The sequence below is a fragment of the Colobus angolensis genome, unplaced genomic scaffold (assembly GCF_000951035.1).
Source record: "Colobus angolensis palliatus isolate OR3802 unplaced genomic scaffold, Cang.pa_1.0 Scaffold163, whole genome shotgun sequence".
NCBI classification, from domain to species: domain Eukaryota; kingdom Metazoa; phylum Chordata; class Mammalia; order Primates; family Cercopithecidae; genus Colobus; species Colobus angolensis.
In genome coordinates this window covers 6,364,659-6,371,796 of record NW_012114744.1, presented here as the reverse complement: position 1 = coordinate 6,371,796, position 7,138 = coordinate 6,364,659, and positions in this window count along the sequence as shown.

Sequence of the window (7,138 nt, the reverse complement as noted above, 5' to 3'; positions counted from 1 at the left end):
AGATGGAGTCTCACACTGTCGCCCAGGCTGAACTCAGTGGCGTGATCTCGGCTCACTGCAACCCCTGCCTCCTGGGTTCAAGCGATTCTCCTGCCTCAGCCTCCCAAGTATCTGGGACTACAGGTGTGCATCTAATATTTTATATTTTTAGTAGAAATGGGGTTTCACTATGTTGGCCAGGCTGGCCTTGAACTCCTGACCTCATGATCTTGCCCACCTCAGCATCCTAAAGTGCTGGGATTACAGGCGTGAGCCACCGTGCCCAGCCCAAATTAAGTTATTAAATCAAATTTATTGAGATTTTATATACATATGTATAAACACATATATACACACACACACACATATATATGTATATACACACACACACGCACACCTAGTAAATATACCCCTTTCAAGTATACAGTTAATTAGTTTTGGCAACTATATATACTCATGTAACCACAACCACAATCAAGATCTAGAACATTTTCATCATGTCAAAAAGTTTCCTCTTGCCCATCTGTGATAAATCCTGCAGTCCCTACTCCTAGCCCCAGGCAACACTGATCTGCTAAATGTCACTCAGATTAATTCTTGTGAAACTTTATTCTTATATTGCTGCTTCCTTACGCAAACACTTCCAGAGGTTCCTTGTTGTAAGAAAGGCAGAGCTTCCCAACTCATTCATGTATATATTATTTATACGGCATGTTAGGATGCGTGAAGCTCAGGGGCCACTGGCCACCCTAGGCCTTGTCTGGCTACCATAAGGACTACGAGGAAGCAATAGCTCAATTCAAAATTTTGGCTGCTACATTACAAATCTCAAAATACAGTGGCTTAAGCAAAATGAAAGTGAAATTTTAGCTCATAAAATGCGTATGTGAGTAGCCCAAACTATGGCTGCCCGAAGGTGTCTGGGAGTCGGGATCCTTCTCTCTGGCTACTCTACAACGCTGAGGTGTTCGCTTTGCTCACATGGACCCTAGTAGCAGCCTACTTCCACATTTCACACAATAGGCCAGACAATAGGGAAAGTTAAAGCGAAGGAAGAATACCTCTTCCCTTTAAGGACCTACTCAGAAGCACACACCACTTCCACTGACACCACACAGCTACAAGGAAGGGTTGTAAATGCTTTTTGTTCTGAATACCCATGCATCCCGTTAAACCAGGAATTTCAATGACCACACAGAAAGAATGGGTAATGAGTATTGGTGTCAACTAGCAAATCTCTGCCACACTCCTCAGTACCTGCAGAATAAAGTCTTCCACTACCTGAATTTATTTTTCCAAATCTATCTCCCATAATACTTTCTCAAATATCACTAGAAACCAGCCAACAGGACCAGTCCTAGTGCACTCATTGCCTCTAACATCCCACATATCCCATGTCTGATTTTGCTCTCATCATGATTTTACGTTGGCATAACCTCATCTCCACAATTTCAGCTTGTACTCAACTTTGAAGTCCCAGCTCAGCAGCCACCTATTACATAAAGTTTCTCCTGACTACTCCAGTCCACAACAATTCATTCTTCTCAGAGCTCAGCATTAATTTGTTACCATGACATCTAGTTTGATGTTTGTATTTTCAATTATATCATCTATATCTATCTATCTATCTATTATTATTTTTTTTTTCCTGAGACAGGGTCTCACTCTGTCAACCAGGCTGGAGTGCACTGGCATGATCTTGGCTCACTGCATCCTCTACCCCCTGGGCTCAAACAATCCTCCCACCTTAGCCTCCTGAGGAGCTGGGACCTTAGGCATGTGCCATTTTTTATATTTATACAGCTAATTTTTTATATTTTTGGTCAAGAGAGGGTTTCACCATGTTGCCCAGGCTGGTCTCAAACTCTTGAGCCCAAACAATCCTCCTGCCCCAGCCTTCCAAAGTGCTAGGATTACAGGCATGAGCCACCATGCCAGGCTACACAGGAGGTCACCATCTTGCCCAGGCTGGTCTCGAACTCCTGAGCTCCAGCAATCCATGCACTTCCTTCTCCCAAAGTACTTGAGTACAGGCATGAGCCACTGGGGCCCAGCCTTTTTTTTTTTTTTTCTCTTTGCTTGTCTATCTGGTCTTTCTTGGGAACAAACATCATGCTATTTTTTCCCACTCAGCATTTTGCATAGGCCTAGGCAATACATCTTATGTATCAGTTGCATATCTATTTGTTGTGCATATAAATTAATATATGCATGAATTACAAGACAGTTAAATGAATCAAAAGCCATTGCCTAAAATGATTCCAACAAGGAGAAACAGCTGTAAAGGAGGCTATCTGTTTTTCTTGACTGAGACAGAGGACACTGGGTTAGCATGGGCTAAGTACTCACTTAGCTGTAAACGGTTGTAGATTGCATCTGCAGAATGCATGTAAAGCTTAGTCAAATCTTATAAATGTCTGAGTGAACCATCAGATTGTACTTTTAGTCTAACAATATAATAGTGTCCTAGATTTACAAAATGCTTTCACACCTAACCCTAAATCCTTTAGCTTTTAAATATACAAATTTCTTTGACTGGTAGTGTACAAAGTAAAAGCTGAGTGCACATCTCTGAAAAAAATCCATGGAGAGTGAGAAATTGGAGCAGATCACCACTAACTTTGCAATTTCTACGCAATTCTAGAAAGTAACTTAAAAAAATAAGTGACATTCCAAAACTTCTGGGCAAATGCACCAAACAGTGCTTTATTTACTCTTCTTATAATCTTAATGAGGTCCGTTTTTCAGCCAAGTTAAAGTGCCTATGAAAAGAGATAAGAAATATGCCCCAAATTACATAGCAAGTAAGTGATATTGTTGAGATTTGAACGAGTTTTGTTAAAATTCCAAGTCTGTACTCAAATATTTTATAAGAGAGTTACAATGTTAACTGATGTCCAAAATTATTCTTAATTTTATGGTTATAGCATATTGCTATTTTAATAGATTTCTGCCTTTTGCTAACTAGTATTTATGAATTTTTTGTGTGTATTCAACAGTTTATTCATTTGTTTTGTGTCTGAACATATTTATTTTTGAAAAATATTTTATCAAGGACAATCTAGAGTCCTGTCAATATGTTTATTTATTTTATTTTATTCTAAGAATTTGGCAAGTATATATATCTCATATTTAATTCTCTATGATAAAAATATCTTAAATCTATTTATCTCTATCCACATTAAGAGAAACAAAAGAGGACTTCTACTTCCAACCAAGATAAAACAACAAGGAACAGATTTACCCTCCTGCTTAAAATAAACAAACCAACAAAGAACAAAGACTAACATACCTGAAACAATAATTTTTAAAACATCGGCCATCAGGGAATAAAGGACAGTGAATTTTAATTTACTGGTAACAAATGAGGTGAGTCCTATTGCTTCCCTCACTTGTTGCTTTGAGAGAGTTTCCAGGATATAGTGAAGGGAGGGAGAACCTGGGTACAGCCTAGGTGCATAAATAAAGAAGGCATAAATAAAGAACCGCATGCATAAATAAAGACCCCAATGGATATGGAGTTTCCTCTTTGAGTATTCAGCAGGGTACAGGTTAGCATATCCAAGAGGATTAGAGAAAAAATTACTGGTACTACAGGGGGCTGGGAATAGTGCCTATTCTCACTAGCCAGACTGGAAAACATCATAATTCACAAGGCACTGGGTGAAGTACTCAGAAAAGTCCCATCTCAGTAATGAGAAATAATTAACCTTAGAACAAATGTTACTGGCATCTAACAAATCATGAAAACAAGAGCTTAGATTTTGTTTCCACATAATGTAACTATATTCAGAACAAACCTCAAGAATATTTATAGAAATACATACATATTCAGCACCCAACAAAGAAAAAATTCATGTTTGACATGTCCAATCAAAGATTATCAGGCCTTCCAAAAATTAGGAAAGTGTGATCCATAATGAGAAGAAAATAATCAATTGAAATAGACCCATAACTGGCACAAATGTTAAAACTTGTAGATACAAACATTAAAAAGAGTAATTATAGAGGTTTTCTATGTGTTCAAAAAATTAAGTAGAAAGAGGAAAGATAATTTTTAAAACACTCAGACTTTTAAAAATGAAAGCTACAATGTGTGACATTAAAATATGCTGGATAGAATTAAAAGCAGATTAGCCATTGCAGAAGGAAAGATTAAGAAACTTCATGACATAGCAACATAAATTATACAAAAGAAATGAGAGAGAGAAATAAAAAAAAAAAAAGGAAAACAGTGAGAAGAGAATCATTGCGCTATGACAACTTCAAGTGGTCTAATATACGAGTAATTGGAGTCTTCAAGGGAGATGAGCAAAGCAAAGATTAATGAAAGAATACTAGAAAACATTTCAAAATTGATATTAAAATATCCAAGGATATCAAAAGACCCAAGTACACTAAGGCAAAATATAATCAATTTGCTCAAAACCAGTGATACACAGAAAGTCTTTAAAGCCTTCAGAGAGAAAAGTCATGTGATATGCAGAGAAACAAATGTGGGATGACAGTCAATTTCTTGACAAAAACAGTATGCAGGATAACATCTCACATTGAAAGGAAAAAAAGTTCAACCTAGAATTCTCTACTCAGTGAAAATGTATTTCAAATAAAATTCATTTAAAAAAACTTTTTCAGACACACAAAAACTAAAAAAAGTATCACCTGCAAATCATACTACAAGAAATGTTAATAGAAGTCTGTGGAAAATGATGGCAGATGGAAAGACAGATTTACAAAATGGGATGAAGAGCACAGGAAATGGCAACTAGATGTGTAAATATATAGGACTATGTTCTTATTACATAAGGCAAGAAAAGGAAATTAAGGCCATCCAAACTGCCTGCGTTTGCAGACAACATGATCATCTATGCAGAAAACCCAAAGGAATCTGCAAAGCACTACTAGAACTAATAAGTGATTTTTGGCAAGATACAAAATGCAAAGCCAATATGCCAAACTAAGTTGTTATACACTATCAATAAACAACCAGAAATTGAAATTACATAAAATGATACCATTTAGACTAGCATCAAAAATATAAAATCATAAGAGGTATTTCTGGGTTAAAAAAAAAGATGTGCAGGATCCTGCACTTGGAAAGCTCTAACACTGTTGACAGAGATTAAGGAAGACCTCAGTAAATGGAGATACATAGCATATTCATGAACCGGAACACTTAATATTGTTAAGATGATAATTTGCCCCAAATTGATCTTTAGGTTCAGTGTACTCCCAATCAAAATCTCTGCATGCGTTTTTGTAGAAATTGACAAGCTAACTGCAAAATTCATTTGAAAATGTCAAAGATCTAAGATAGTAAAATAAATAAAGAAGTTGAAAAAGTTTTAAAAGATAAAGGGATAATACTAATGAATTTCAAAACTTGTGATGCTATCAAGAACGTTATACTGGTACTGGTGTCAAGACAGAAAAATAGGTAAATGAAACAGTATAAGGGGTACAAAAATAAGCTCTTATGTACATGGACAACTGATTTCTGACATGTATACAAACGCAATTCTTTGGTTAAATAATAATCTTTTCAACAAATAAATAGTGCCAGAACTATTAGAAATCCACATATAAAAATATATTTTTAAAAGGACTGTAATCTATACATTACAACATGAATAAAAGTAATTGAAACAGATCACATACACAAATGTAGAACTAAAACAATAATTAGTTTAGAAGAAAATGTATTAGAAAATCTGTTTGACCTCAGCTTATGCAAAGGCTCCTTAAACATGATACTAAAGCACAGTCCATAAAATTAAGAAATTGGTAAAATGTAGTTTATCAAAATTTTAAAAACAGTGCTCATTAAAAGGTACCATGAAGAAAATTCAAAAAGTCATTGACTAGAAGAAAATATTTATAAGACACATATCTGATAAAGATCTGATTAAAGATCATATCCAAAATATATGAAGAACTCTCAAACTTCAATAATACTAAAGCAAATTCCAATTAAAATAGGTAAAATATTTGAAGAGACGCTTCATAATGAAGATACACAGATGGAAAATAGATGTGTAAAAATGTTCAGTGTAATTATTTATTATGTAAATTTAAGTTAAAACCACAATAACCACTATACACTTACTAGAATGGCTAAAATTTAGAAGTTTGACAATACCCAGTGTTAGTGAAGTTGTGAAGAAACTGAATTCTCATATACTATTGCTATGAACATAAAATGGCCGAGCCACTTTGAAAACAGTTTGACAATTTCTTAAATTGTTTAATATATGCCTAAAATGTTATTCAGCTAACTTATGCCTGAGAATTTACCCAAGAGAAAGCAAGGTGTATTTCCATATGTGGGCTTATATATAATGTTCATGACAGTTTTATTAGCAGTCGCCAAAAATTGGCAACAACCTAAATGCCATGAACAAATTAATGGATAAAGAAATTGTGTAATATTTATATAATAGACTATTACTCAATACTAAAAGGGAGTAGGCTATTGATATATGCAACAACATGGATAAATTTCAAAGTAATTATACTGACTGAAAGCAGTTTAGCAACAACAAGGAATGACTCATTGTTATATACGATAATATGGGAAAAACAAAAAGAATTATACTGAGTAAAAGTAGCCAACCAATAAATAGTGCATACTGCAAGATTCTATTTATGTAAAACTCTAGAAAATTGAAATTAATCTATAGTAACTAAAACAGATCCCTGGTTGGCTCCAGGAGGATTTGGGGGTTGATGTTTATATTCACTATTTTGATTATAATAGTGGTTTCATGGATGTATACATATGTCACAACTTATCAAATTGTACACATTAAATTTGTGCATTTTGTATGTCAACAAAGCTTTTAAAAAATGAGAGACCTTATTATAATTAAAATAAGATTTAACAAAGTGGGCCAATAAATAATGATCTTTGATTGATCTACTAGGAAAGATAAAAAGCATTTATTACTTACTGGGACAGGAGAAAGTTCTCTCTGTTTCATAATTCATTGTTCACAAGCTTGTCAAAGGGCAGGGTCCTTTAGGTAGGACAGTTAAAAGAAAAATAATAGTTGCATTTTTCAGAATTCAAAATTAAGCCTTGGGCTATTACCTTTTATAAATTATGGACTAGGCATGTGAGAATTTAATTGCCCTGTGTTGTTAAGTTCTCCACACATGC